The sequence below is a fragment of the Herpailurus yagouaroundi genome, unplaced genomic scaffold (genome assembly GCF_014898765.1).
Source record: "Herpailurus yagouaroundi ecotype Mexico unplaced genomic scaffold, PumYag 159, whole genome shotgun sequence".
Classification (NCBI taxonomy): Eukaryota; Metazoa; Chordata; class Mammalia; order Carnivora; family Felidae; genus Herpailurus; species Herpailurus yagouaroundi.
Window position 1 is genome coordinate 79579560 of NW_024412400.1, and position 14935 is coordinate 79594494.

Consider the following 14935-nt stretch of genomic DNA (forward strand, 5'->3'; position numbering starts at 1 on the left):
TCAAAAGAATGGAAATTCTTATTTTTGTATTTGGCATTTTTATAGCAAATCATAACTGCGAATCTCTTGATGGACATTGTTGAGCTCTCAAATATAGTGCTATCATTCTTAGCAATGTTCCTCAACTTTCAAATCTGATAATGTAAGAGATCAGCAAGCACGCTGATCCATTCGAACATAGCATGAATGGAGCCAGAAAACCTGAGACTCAGCGGTAGCAAGCCCATCTGTGTGACCTTAGACATAACAGGTCACCTCACTGCCCTCTCTGAGTCTCAGTTTCTGCATCTGTAAAATGGGAATAGTCCTGCCTCAGAGGACTATCGTGGGGTCACAGGAAATAATGCAAATCTGAGAGCTTTGAGAACCGCAAAATCTTATTTGGCCGTGAATTATTATTATTTGTTTCAAATAGTGATTGCGAGACATTACCTTTCATCATAATTATCAACCTATGCTGTGCTGGCCAGATCCTGCACCGGAACGAGCGCCCTCCACCTAGACACCCTCCAGTGTCCCTGCCAAGAAGAGTCACTCTCAGGTGGGGCCTGTGTGGCACGAGAATGCCCCCCAGGGGTCTGTGGGGTAGCTCAGCTCTATTGTACCAGGCCCAGGAGCATTGGAAACTGCTTGTGCCCACAAAGCTCCACATCAAACAGCACGTGGAGGTTAAAGGCAAGACTGAGCCCAAGTTCTGCCTATGTAGAGCTGTAACAGTACCACTAAGGAGCTAGGCAATGGGGACTACTCGAAAAATTTCCCCAGCCAACTTAGACCATCTTTGAGGCAGGGTATTTTTGGGGTGACGGCAGGGGGAACACTGAGGAATATGCATTTTAAACAAGTGCCAGTTAAATCAGATGCACTGGACAAAACCTCTATGATGGAAAACTTGATGGAGGGAAGCAAAGAAAGGGTTCTCCATGGATGGGGTGCCAGGTGCTTGATAGAAAGCAATACCTCTTAAAGGAAACCATGGTTGTGCAAGAGACCCATTTCTTGGATGGGCTTCTTCCTTCCCTTAATATAATATCACTGTCCCCATCCACCCACACACGCGCAGGGGGATCAAGGTACGCTGGTCAGGCACACAGTAGGTGGGCCGCTGAGGGCTTTGCAACAGCGAAATCATTCATTGTCTGCCTCCAGCTCCTACCAAAGCTTAGCGCGGAGAGATGATCTCAGAGAGATTTACCTACAACACAGTCTGTCTACCCACTCCAGATATCTTAAAGGAAAAGTCCATTGATCCCTGTGTCACTAGTCAACACACCCTAGATTCAACCTCAGCATTCTATTTTTTTTCCCTCCACCTATTCGGTCAACCAAAACTCATCAGACTCCATCTATGTCAGGCACGTGCACAGAGCTGGAAATCTAGGATGCGTGGGATTGCATTTCTGTCTTAAAGGAGTTGATATTCTTGGAGAATTCAGAAGCTAAGCAGTCACAGCAGCACACGGTAAGTATAAGTGAGATACTCCAGGTACTGAGGGATACAGAGGAAGCAGAACCAAATTGTGGTGAACACTGAAAGGAGATCAGAAAAACTTGCCAGAATGGAGGACACCAGGCTTCCAAAGAAAGGCGGATTTCTAGGAAGAAGGAATTGCTTGTGCAAAGCACAGAGACGTGAGCAGGGGGTGTCCTGAGAGAACAAGTGTCTTGTGTTAGAGACTATATGAGGTGTGGCAGCAGCTGGGGCTGGGAAGTGAGCATGTGAAGAGCCTCATCGGCCATGTCAGGAGTTTAGACTTCACCTTGAAGACAAGGTGCAGCCGTGGCAAGGTTTTGAGAAAGATTAGGTTTGCATTTTTTATAGACCAGTCTCTAGACAGGCAGTCTGAAGAACGGGTTGGAATAATAAGAAGGCAAGTTAAGGAGCCATTGCAGTAGACCAGGTGAGAAATGGGGCAGCTTTGGCCCAAAGTAATGGTGTTGGAAGTGGAAAGGAGAGGAGGCATTTAAAGAAAATCAAAGACACAGAGTCCCCATGATTGACTAGGCATAGGCTGGAGGTTGGGGGACGAGTCATCTAAACAAGCTGACATTTGTCTGGCAAGGGTAGTTTGTATATGTGATGCTTTAACAGAGATAATGAATACAGGGGGATGAACTAATTTCAGAAAGAAGTTAACAAGTTCAGTCTGGAACATGTTCAGGTGGCTTTGGAATATGTAGGTAAAGAAATTTTATCAGTAGTTATTATGAGCCTGGAGTTCAAAAAGGGAGACGAGATGGAAATGTCAGAACTTTCCTGCATTAGATGTAAAACTCTTTCTATAGACATGTTCATCATCCCTGAGGATTACCCAATATTGAATTCCTTTTCAAAACTGGTGCCAGAAAAGAATTCCAACAATCAGGACACCTCCTTCAATCAGAAAAGGAAAATTATGTCAGTCATCACGTTTACCTTTTTTCGCCTTGCCTACCAGGAAGCTCAGAGTTATATGTAACGCTCAATTGCAATAACTCTACTAAGTCCTGTAACTAACATATTTGCTTTCTTACCATTTTCAGGGCTTTAGGTTTTTATTTACAATATGGCATCCTCAGTGTATGTCCCATAGTAGAAATTGCCTCTACCTCTGTTTGGAAATAGAAAGTATGTTTTCACTGAGGTTGGGCCCTACGCACCTCGAACATGTTTTAAACTCCTGAGAAGGAGTTTTTGTTTACAGTCTATGAGAGTAACTATTTTTCCCCAGGGTACAAGAGAGAAAACAAAAACAAAAACAGAAGCAGCCCTCTTCAGAAAGGGAATTGATCCTCTGGGACCAGTTAGAGCCAAGGGGGCCAGAAGCTTACAGGTCATTACAGAAAGCTAGAGCCATTGATTCAAAATGAGAATCCAAAAGGTATGAGGAGCAAAATGTGAGCGGAGGAGTTCCAGCCCAGCCCTTTCCGCCCGCTCAGCTGAGCGGCACCATTTACTCCCAACATGAGGCAGGGCTACAGCGTAAATAGCATCATAGAGGGCTTGGACAGAAGTCCTTTCGGGTTATCAAGGGCTACCTTTAGCCTTTGAGGGAAAAGAATATGTCACAATAGGAGCAACTGTTGTATGTTCTAAGTGCTCTTACATCACTATCTAACTTAATCCCTTTCACTATTCTGACAGGCAGGTAGGGCAGGAACTGTGGTTATTCACACTTTAACAGCTATGTGTCCTCTTGCCTAATGTTTCTTGGAGCCACTTTTAGGAAAAGAACGCCAGGCTGGGCTTACTTCCCTCCACTGAGACCTTTCATAGCTAAGAAAGGATAACAACAAGACTAAACGTGATGCTCTCTGATTTTCACCCAGAACATTCAGCTTCTGGAGCACCGCTGCCCCCAGCACAGTATGCCACCCCCAAGGTCAGCTGGGGAAGGTTTCTTGTCTCCGCTTCATGGCTACCGATGCTGACTCTCAGAGAGGTGCATTAGTAAGTAGTGTTCCCTCTGAGCAGGAGTTGTAGCAATCAGCACTAAGACCCAGTGCTCTTGGGATGCTTCCCCACCGTGGGTCCTCTGAAGCTTTCAGAGCGAGGCCCCGCTTCAGGCTGCAACACCTCATTCACTGGCATAGTAAGATGCTAATGATAGAAACCCCCAAATGGACAGTTCTAGCTAATTTGAATTCCCTCTTCACTAACGAGTGCGGCCACTTGGTCCCACGCCATTAGTAGTGGGCGAGGACCCCTTCTTTCCTTCGGATAGAATCACCTGCCTCTGGGGCGCCTGGGTGGCTCAGTCGGTTAAGCGTCCGACTTCCATTTAGGTCATGATCTCGCGGTTGGTGAGTTCAAGCCCTGCATCGGGCTCTGTGCTGACGGCTCAGAGCCTGGAGCCATATAAAATAAATAAATAAAAAAGAATCACCTGCCTCTGGTTTCACCAGGGAACAGGCCTCAGAGCAGTCAGGCAACCCGGGAGCAATCGGAACAATCTTCAGAGGAGTCGATGAAAATTAGGACAGTGGAAAATCAATAGGTTTCACTAGGCCAGGCTCAGAAGGTTCTTCTTAGCCATGTGGCCTTAGGCAAGTCACTTCACCTCTTTGAATCTCAGTTCTGTCTGCAACATGGGTCAATAATAACCTCTGTCCTTCCTCAGCTCATAGGCTGCTTATGAAGATCATAACTGTGCATTATTGGCACCTGGTAAATAGGGATATGAGGAGTACTGAGTCCCGTCCGTGCAGGAAGCTCCAAAACTATAACTCAAGGGGCAGAGAGGTGGCATGGGAAGTGGGTAGCACTCGGGGGTCAGGTGCTACTGAGCTGGGCACACACAACATGGCTAGGTTAGTGATACGAGAGACACTGCAGCGACATACACAGCCACACAGTGACCCCTTTCCACATACACCCAGGCGGACAACAGTCGTTAGAAAATACAGCCAGAAATTCTTTTTAAAGAATCAATTACTTCAACAATTGTAGTCGGCAAGGGAGACGCACGTTGTATGCTTCCTACAATCAATCAATCCCATAAACCTCTTGAAACTTGAGTCAGAGAAGTTGTAAGATGCTAAATAACACACATGTTTAAACCATGACAGCTGAGGGTGGGGAAGACACGCTAGTCCCTTTAACACATATAAATGAAAATATCACCCTGGTTTTTGCAGAGTTATGAGGAACTGTCAGTTTTCCACTAGGAGACCAGAGTCTAAAAATCATAGACAATAAAGCCAGAAAACCTCTGAGAGGCCACGTTTCTAATTTATCCTCCCCTCACCCATTTTACAGAGAAGGAGAGTAAGACTCAGAGAGCCGGGGCCTGCTTCCAGTCATACTACAGGGTAGAATCAGATGGCAGCATGAGTTGTGTCCCTTGATGCATTTAATCCAAAACACGTTTATGACGACCTACTAATTTTTTTCTAGGGAAACAAGGATGAATAAGCCAGAGTATCCACTTCCAAGAAATTGAGTCCATTAGGGGAGATTAGCATTACGCAGCTGACTCTGGTACAAAAATGATACGTGTGATATTAACAATGATCCAGAGTGCAATGGGGACACAGAGTTCAGAGCGGTCCGTTCTTCCAGAAAAGGCCCCACCCAGGAGTTGGTATTTGAGTGCATTGAGTGGAAGAGTATCCTGGGCAGAGGGAACAGAGCGAGCTAAAGCGAGGGGCTGCAGGAAGAATATAACGTGTTCTAAGAGCCACACAACAAAGAGTTTGAAACCGCTGGAGGGTTTATAGAAAGTGCTTCAGCACGATCTTGGGGGATGTCAACAGCTCTCAGCTGCCACCCTCCACCTCATTTGGCACGCTCCCTGAGGCTGTGGCCTGTGTCCACCTAATGGGCCAGTGCAACACCTGGCCGAGTGCCGATGGCATTGTGGGGCTTAATGAATTCCCTTTGAAGATGAGAGGACTGTGAGGGAGAGAAGAATTTGCCACTCAAGTGAGTCAACTGGAACGGAAGGTGTGTCTGGCTACTCAGGCCCAGCTCTCTGGCTAGTCAACCAGACAGCCCGGGCCACCTCCCCTGGGTCCATGGGGTTCTACTAGGGAACATCAAGTCTTTTTTAAGCAAGTAGTTCCTAAGCCACAGCACTTCTGGCTCATCCTTGTATTTGTAGTTTTACCAACATAAGCTATCCCAGAGCTAGGTCTCCGCCATACCCATTGGTTTCCTAGGGAGTGATGGTATATTTAGGCTGCTTTTAGAGCACCAACACAGCCCAGCCTCCTGGGGATAGCATGGAAGGACATGTAAGAGGCAGACTTAAATGGTCCTGAGCTGTGTAGTCATCCTTTTGGGTTCTCTGAGCTTCCTGTCCTGAGCTAAGGTTTTTCTCCTGGGGTTAGCCGAGGCACCAAGAGATAAACAAAGCTTTAAAGGGACTCTCCCCATTGGAAAGCTGCGCTGGAACCCAAGACGCTGCTTCACCCTACCTTCTGATGAGTGTGTCCAGCCTTCCAATGAGTACACCCCTGTGTAGACTCTCTGAGGTGTGTGTGGGGCAGGGGGAGAAAAGACCACACGAGCTTGAAACTTCTCTAAAATGCCCTTCTTCATACGTTGGGTCTACAAAATGTCAAAACAGCCAGGTAAATCACGCTAGGATTCATCATGGCAGTGGGCAACCAGTCAACCCTGATATTTAACTCTGAGCCACCCAAACAACTCTTGGTGACTAAGGTTTTTTCCACTTACACCGGATTCTTCTGCTTTCACCACACAATTATATTAGCAAATGAGATCCCTGAGTAAGCAAAATAGGCCCTTCACACACACATTCCTTAGCCTACTACAGATAATTCAGAGTCAGGGAACATTCATTCACATAAGCTTTTCAAAATACACCTCCAAGCCATTTTCACCATGGAATGGCTGTGATCTCAAAAATCAAGTGTGTGCAGAAGCAGGCAGCCAGTGGTTTGCAAGAGAATGAGAACTGAGCAATGAACAAAATTAACACTTACAACTTATGTAACCGGCAAAAGATTAACACCCAGAATATGGGGGAAGGAGGAGGCCCCTGCACATCCATAAGAAGGAAAGACAACAGAAATAAATTGGCAGCCTTTATGAACATGCACATCGCAGAAAAGGAAACGATCCTTAGGGTACGGAAAGATGTTCGACTTCGCTAATAATCAAAGAAATGCAAGTTTGAAAATTAAGAGATGCCATTTCACACCCATCACATTGGCCAAAATTTTTAAAGTCTGATGATGTGAAGTGTTTATGTGAAGAATATGAAACAACGGCAAAGCACAAATGCACTGATGATAGAACTGGAGAGAAATTTGGTAATATCCACCAAATTTGAGACTACCTATATCTTATCTCACAGGTATTCCACTCTCAGATATACAACTGAGAGAAACTGTCTGTATGCAAAGAGCTTTACACAGGGATGTTCACTGCATCATTGTTTACAGGCGAGAAAAGAACTTTAAAGCTCCATTAGTAGAGAAATGCCCAATATATTGTAACCCATTCATAAAAAAGGAATATGATATTGAAGCTAAAGTGAATGGAATGAAACCAATGTACCAATACAATTGTATCTAAAATAATAATGCTGAGTGAAAAAAGTAATTTGCAGAATAAATCGGTATTATGCCGCTTACGCAAATATGAGATGCGAAACCGTACTCTCTATTGTCTTGGCCACATACTTATGTACCAGCCATGGACAGGACACAGATATACCATCTTTGGAGTGGTAGTTGCTCTGGGAGGGGAAAAGGAAAAGGCTTGGGGAAAGATGATCTCCAAAAGGACTCCGTTGTCTTTGATAATGTTTGTTCCTTTAGCAAGCTAAAGGTGTAAGGAAATGTTAGAATTCTTAAAAGTCAGGGTGATGGGAATATGATTGTAAAGGTCAGGATAGGTTCGGTCTTGCCTCAGTAACAAAAGTCCTGAACCTCCGTGACCTGAAACAAAGTTTCTTTTTTCCCTCGTAGATGGTGGCTTGGCAGAGGGGTTCTGTTTACTGTTGCCACCCAAGGATCGAGACTGAGAGTGGCCACGACCTCCTTGCTATTGGCTGTACCAGAGGGAAACAAAGAGCAATTGCATGGTCCAGCCTGGACGTAGCCCAAGTCACCTCCTCTCACAGCTGATTGGCCAGGACTAGTTATGTGGTCCTGCCCTACCCAAGGGGGGCCAGGGAGTATAATCGCACGACGAACCCGGAAGTGGGAAGAATTGGAATTTTTTGGCTGACGTCAGGAAAGTTTACAATAACGGGTGTTTGTTACAGTCCTCATCAGTTCGTTTTACATGTTTGAATTATGTTTCCTATTTTGCCACACTGGGGTTGGGGGAAGCCCCGGTCTGGGAATCAGGAGGCTTGGGCTTCACCGTGAGGAAAAGAAGGTGAAAGAGGCAAGGGTAGAGACGGCATGGCTCTCGGCTCCATAGGTCTGTTCCCAGACCACTCAATGGGATTGTCATACCCACACTGATGCTGCAACTATCCCTTATTCAGAAAGGGATCTCCATGTAAATGACTCTGAGCAGGCTGACCTTCCTGGCTTTTGTTGATCTCCAAGGAGGCTGGGTAGGCAACAGGAAGCCTGATACAAAGAGATGCAGTGCATCGAGTGTGGGTCGTAAAGTCCAAAGTCTTAACTACATGCCAGGTCTGCCACTCACACACTTCCTGCCACCTTGGCCAAGTTACCATACTTCCAGGGTCTATTTTCCTCATCGGTGAAACACTAACAATAACACTTCCATCTTTGAAGAGCTGTGACAAACAAATGAGGTATGTAAAGTGCGCTGTAACTGTAACGTGCTGTACAGACGTTCACTATTATTAATGACCTAAATTTTGCTGCAAGGGAAGCCTCAGGCCAGATTTACATTTCTGGCCGACAATGACTCATACAACTTCCCTCACTAGAGCCACCTGGTTGACAAAATGGGCCCAGGCATCATCCTGTGGTCCAACCGCTTGAAGAATCTATTGATTTCCTCTTGTGAAAGTGAGTGTGGGAGCAGGGACTGAGCATTATTGCAGATTCCCTGGGGAATTTGAGGGGGAGGGTATGATTCCCAGGAGCGTGGCCAGGGTGGGGAGGGGTTCTTGGCTGAGAAGGAAGCCTGGGTCCCTGGGACTCATTGAAAATTCGAGCCAGAAGAGGAGAGGAAGGAGAAAACAGCTCTTTCGTCCCCTCATTTTCCAAAAGAGGAAACTGAGGCCAGGAGAGGCAAAAAAGGACGGCCCTTTTCCAACAGCAACAGCGAGTCAAGAGACTTGGCATTCACCTAAGGTCTTCAATTCACTCAGAGTAACCAGGGCAAGCTCCTGCCAAATACCTTAGTTTCCTCATGTGCAAACCGAGGGGATTGAACTCTATCCCCAACAGTTATTTCTAGTGTGTTATTTTAAGAACACCCAGTTCTATCACATATGAAATGCAGTAAAACCCTCCCTAAAGGTGAGCTTTCTGATCCCGGTTATTGATTTTGCAGGTCTGGCTCACAGGAGTTATCTCCTGGCTCCAGGAGTTGTCCTTCCCACACACCCTGAATGCTACCTGTTAGCGCTCCTCCCTATCTTGCTAAAGAGCCCCTTCTCACCTGTATTCTGTTAACCCTTAGAGCGCTGATGCTCTTGACTCTACCCATACCTAACAAATATCCCTACCTACTTGTGTTACTGGCCCGGGGGATGGGGCCAGAAAAACCTTCATTAAGCTGCAGAGAACACAGGGCACCACTCAGGAAAGAGCTCGTGGGCACCTGAGTCCGGTCCCAGAAGTCACTCCCAGAGGATGCTTTGCACACCAATATTGCTGTTGATAACACTTCCCCAGAGATCTCAGGAAACTACACAGCCAGATGCAAGGGCAAGCCTGACCTTACAGCAGGTGCATCCTGCTCTGACGGTGCGGCAAACTCTGCAGGAGGACCTCTCAGGCCACGTTACCTGGGGCCTTGCCACTGAGGCCATCACAGGCCCCTCCCCACAGCTGCTAAGTCATTCTGCCAGCAACTTGCAGCAACAGAGAAAAGACTATTGTCCCCATCTGTAGGAATAAGAGATGGCCATTACACCTGCAAGACGCTTCACCTGGGGGGCAGTCAGTCTACAGAGCACTTTCCTACCCATTACCTCATTTGATTTTTATGAAGAACTGAGAGCCAACCAGAGAAAGGATTATTCTTCTGTGTTCTAGATAAGGGGGTTTGTGTGAAGCCCAGAGAGGTTGAAGGACTTAAGTTCAGATCTGTTGACTCTAATTCTGATTCGTTCTCTGTAGTACGCTTAAAGTATTATCGTTTAATTATAAAATTCTATTCGTGACCGAGCCAGAGGGCCACTATTTAAATCACTTTCAAATATAAAGGCACTCATCGGCTCGCTTCTGCCCTTCAATAAACAGCTCAGGGGGAGAAACCATTTGTGAAACCAAAACGGCATTTACATTGTGGTTTGTGCCGTATCTGGTTTCTAGAAGCCAGGTCTTTAGTATCTTTCTGTCCCTTGTCCACTTTCACCTTCTACCTGGATTTTTATTTGAGTCAGTACAACTGAGGAAAGGATGATACAAGCAAATGCTCACATGAGTCCTGCTTGCCGTACGTGTGTGTGTGTGTGTGTGTGTGTGCGCGCGCGCGCAACCTCAGAATGTCAAAGGGAATGTAAGGCTGGGTATAGCAGGAGCTCCTTCCTTACTGCTTAAAATCCTCAACAATTCCACATTGTTTGGAGTGGTCCAGAAACCAGCAGTGTTAGCATCACCTCAGTTTATTAGAAATGCATCATTTCAGGCTTCCACCCCCGACTCACTGTATCAGAAACTATATTCCGATAAGACCCCCAGAGGTCTGCATGCAAAGGTTGAGAAACCCTGATGTAGAGAACGTGACCCAGATCACTGACCCCAGGGGTGAAGTCCTTACTTATCCTGGCTGCCTAAAGACAACACTCACCAGTCCACACATTCCCACACTTCCCCCTCTCACCTTGGCTCCTGCAATGATCTCTTCCTCTGGTGTTCCCCTAAACCAAATCCTTCCCGTTCTTTGAAGTCTGGCTCAACATCCACCTCTTCCAAGAAGCCAAGCCCGATCTTCCTACCAGGGAGTGATTGTTCCTCTTTCTGAATGCCAGTACCCCAGGCCACGCACTTTCCATCTTGGATTATAATTTTTATGAGCATAATTCCTCTCGAAATTGTGTGCCCTTCACGGTCAGGGTCTGGTCTGATTCATGTCTATATCTCCCAAAGCCACGCAATACTTTGCAAAGTTTCTACCATAAACGGATTCCTCAAGACCTTTATCCTTAATGTTTCTTTCTGTCTGTAATTGAGGTGTTCCGCGCGATTAAGAAATTCACATTATCATTCTTGTTATTTAGACAACCATTACCACATACGATTAGGATCTAGACTTGGAAGTGTTTAGCTAACATATTCAGTCACTATCATCAAGCATTTACACAGACTCTCCCCCTACCCCCCCGCCAAAATGCACACATACTTTGTTTATTTCCTTACTGTTAGAAGGGCAATTGCCCAGAATTTACTGAGGTAGAGGGGAAATGACCTCTCTACACCTGATGTGCCAATTCCAGACTGATTTAGTGTCTTACCAAGGAAGGAGAAAGAACTTGGTCCTATTACAGAATAGAACGTAGTACCCAGATCCCAAAGTCTCTATCAGGACCGCATTTGGGACAAACAAAGGTCCCCTGGCCCTCGTTCAGTCACTTAATGGAGAAGACTCCAAAGACAGAACGCCACTGGTGTTCTTCCAATTATAGAGTCATCTGATTAGAATTACAGTAAATGCATAGCTCAGTTTGCATTGTCCTGAGGTGAACCGGGAACCAGGCTGCTACGGTTGGAGCATCTGAGGGTACTGAACTCTGCAAGTCCGCTGCCTCGTCACAGTGGGACACTCACGCAAGAGCTACCCTGGAAAGGGGACAGACACGAGTTAGGACGCTCCATTTCTGGGGATCCAGGAGTCCCAGAGGCCAGAGCAGGATATATAATTTCGTTGTTTGAAAGAAAAACTGAGCACATACTCCAGACATGAAACCAACCTGGACCTTTGGAAAAAAGGTTTGCCTTTGGGATAATTTTAGAATTAATTGTTCCAGTTTATGTCTAGCCTGTTAGCACTGAGCCTTGAGAGGTGGTCTACAAAGCGCAAGCTTTCCGAATCATAACGTTGTACTTTGGTCCATGGCTAAGTGAGTTTTCTTGTTCTGTCTGGCTGTAGAAGACAAGGCAGGAACCCTATAGAAGAATCACAAACCTATCCATCCCTTTTCACCTATTCCACTTGCAGCGTGAGGGTTGGGGATCGTCAGGGTATCTGACCAAACCTGCCGGTCATGTTATTGTTGTTTCTAATTTAACTACCAGATTGTTAAGCATTACTGCCCCAAGCCCAGCCGGGGGGTGGGCACCACACTTTGAAGCCACCAAGTCAGAGTGCTATTGGATGAAACTCTGCTCTACTGGACCATGAAATGAGTTTTCAAAGGGACAGAGAATGACAGTCGTGCAAGCCGTGACTAAAACAGTCTCACCAGAGCGGTAACGCTCATAATGGAGCAAAATGAAACCCCACCATGTGATGGGACTGTGCCCAAGCCCTCAGTAGAGCCGGGCCAAATCACAGCCCAGAGAACCTGGAGATTAGCTCTGGAACCTCTGTTTTCTCCTCCACAAAACTGGATTCATATGAGCATCATGAGAGACTTGGGTAATTGCCTATTACTCTTTTTTTTTGACGGCAGCTGAGTTGAAGCGCCAAAACTCACTGGCTCGGTGACTTTCTGTGACTCTCTCATCCAGGCCTACCCACCTCCCAGGGTTATCATCCTCACCCAAAGAAAATGATAGGAGTTGGGGGTGGCCATGACTCAAGTTGGGAGAAAGAAGTCTATTTTCTTATTTTCCAAATGTCCTTCCTAGAGGAGAGTTGAGAAAGCTCCCCAGTCTAGAATTTCCTATGGCATTCAGGCTTTGCCACTTTCCTTTCTGGATCTTCACGAATCCCAGGAATCGAAGATGCATCAAAAGCAAGGAATACGCAGCACCCAAATCACAGAATATACACATGCGCACATATACCGTTGCAAATATATTTTTAAAAAACTTACCGCACTTAACAGGCAAACTTTGAACTGTCAGGGAAATTCACGTTCAGTCAGGAGATGGGAAGGAGAGCATTGGATAGTGGGGGTGAAGGTGAAAGCTTTAATTGCTGGTTGTTTGGAGAAAGCCAATCTGCCCATCCCTACCCTGGCAATTCCTGATCATGCTATCCATCACCCTCCATTTGGCCTACCCTGATTGATCACCACACATCCTGTATTATAAATCAAACTTAATTTGGTATCAGTTCAGCGTCACCGGGCCCTCGTCAACAGCAAATCTTGGAATCACGTAGAAGCCAGCCGTGAAATGCTGGTTCTGAATGCGTTGTGAAGAAAACTTATTTGCAGCTTGGGGTTAGGCGACAGGACAACAGCAGGAGGGAGGGCCCTCCCAGACAACAAACACAGGCAAAGGGTCATCCGAAACCAGGTTAAATACGACCCAGGGTCTTCCTGTGAGGGCTTCCAGTCCTACAGGTGCAGCACGTCAGGCTGCAAAGACCCAGAAATCTTGGACCAACCACCTTGTTCTGGAGGTGAGGAAATTGGGCCTCAGCTTGGGGAAGGAACTGTGCCCAAAGTCACACACACACAGCCAATATGTGGCAGAACTGAGGCTAGAGGCCAAAATGCCCCCGGACATTCTGGGGACTGTTCTGTCCTTCAAGGTCGCAAAGACGGGAACTTATCACATAGCATAGACACATTTTCTAATTTACCTCTGGAGGTCACAGGGTCGAAAGCATTCTTGGCCTCTCGTTCAACAAACCAGAGAACTCTGCCAGGGCATCAGCTCATGGAAAGTTCAGTGCCGTGGAAATCTGGATTCTACTTCCAACTTAGACATTGATTCTTGTGTCAGATGTGCTTTGGCTCCAGACTGAAGCCCCTTTGTAGCTCAGGGAGAGAAAGGGGGCCAGAAGTCAGGGAAATGAAGGCAGCTCGCTCTCTCTTCAGGGGCACCCCAAGGAGCACACTGCTCGTGTCAGTCCCCTGTGTCTATTTCAGAGGCCCGCCTCTTCATTTAGAGATAGGTAGATGTGGGAATGGAAACCCACAGCCGTCTACTAGAGGCTGACACTGCTAAATCCTGGGCTGTGTGTGTGTCTCTGTGTGTGTAATGAACACTCCAAAGCTCTTTCACACTTTTGACATCACTTCCAAACTGTTGGTTTTTGAGAGAATGTCTACAGATGACTCATGTTTTGCCATTTCTTGTTAGTACCAGTCTTCTGACAGGTGCATAGGGGTGCGCTCCCCCACGTCACAGATGAAGATGTTGAGACACAAAGGTCTTAGTTACACAGAGCAAACTCACAAGTGGAAGTCACTGAAAGACCCAAGTCCACGCGGAGCTGCCGTTCCCCAGGGTGTGCGTAAGGGTGTGGGTTCAAGAACACCAACCGGCTGCCACCAGCTTCCAGACCATCCTGCACTGTGATTTTGCTAGACTGCTTGTTAGAACATCTGTCTTCTCTTTATTAATGCTTCCTTCTGGGACAACATTCCCTGCTCCCTACCTGTGTCTCCACCATGCCCTCAACACCCGCCCCCCCCCCCCCCCCGCCCACACACAATCTAATTGTTCTATTCATTTTTTCAGATTCAGCGTAAGTGATATTTCTTCAGTGAGGTCCATCCCTACCACCCCCCAAAACATGTCCTCCTCTTCTGTGGTCTCTCACACCATCTTCCTTTCATTTTTAACCCTCTTCAAACATCAATAGGACTGTGACCATCTAACCTGAGTCTCTAACCTTGATGTCAGGCACTATCCTACATTTTACTCTCCATTGTACCCTCACAGGCTTAGCCCAGCATCTGGTACCAAGGAAGCAATACAAGGGGCAAATGCAATAAAGAGCTGATGGGTCAAAACAGAAGAGTATAGAAATAGCCAAGTCTCTAGTAATTCATCTCTTGTTAGCAGTGCTTTAAAAACTTGTCGCAGCGACCCAACAACCACCCAACGCATGCCAACCCACGCTGCTCTCGCTTTATACCTGCCGTTTCTTGCACTTGCTCCCACAGTGTGCTTACAGTTCCTACAGAGCTGGATCCCCTTCAGTGAGCTCCCCTGAGCTCCCTTGGCTCAGCCTTCAATGTCAACCTAAAAGTAGCTCTGAGAAATCTTCCTTGAACTCTTGATAGAACACGAAATACCCATTCCATTGTTTCATCCCTGCATCCTGTCATCAGTGTTACAGGGTGCCGGGGCTGAGATCCTGAGCTGCCTGTCTCCACAGCCCCTATGCTGTGCTGTGGAGGCTCTGCTCAGAGGTGCTACTCAGATAATAGTGGATGAACAAATGACAGATCAAGGGTTTCCAACAGGAGATGTTGAGTTTCTG

At 46.6% G+C, this 14935-nt stretch overlaps 1 long non-coding RNA gene across 2 annotated transcripts; it reads left to right on the forward strand.

The window, feature by feature from the left end:
• Positions 1–315: 315 nt before the first annotated feature.
• LOC121034141 (uncharacterized) lies at positions 316–7084 on the forward strand. 2 transcript variants are annotated; one of them, XR_005792313.1, is made up of 3 exons: positions 316–541; positions 1356–1462; positions 4877–7084. It is a non-coding gene; the product is annotated as an uncharacterized LOC121034141 (long non-coding RNA). The 2 variants fall into 2 exon arrangements; XR_005792312.1 differs by lacking the exon at positions 316–541 and having other exon boundaries at positions 552–1462.
• Positions 7085–14935: the final 7851 nt, after the last annotated feature.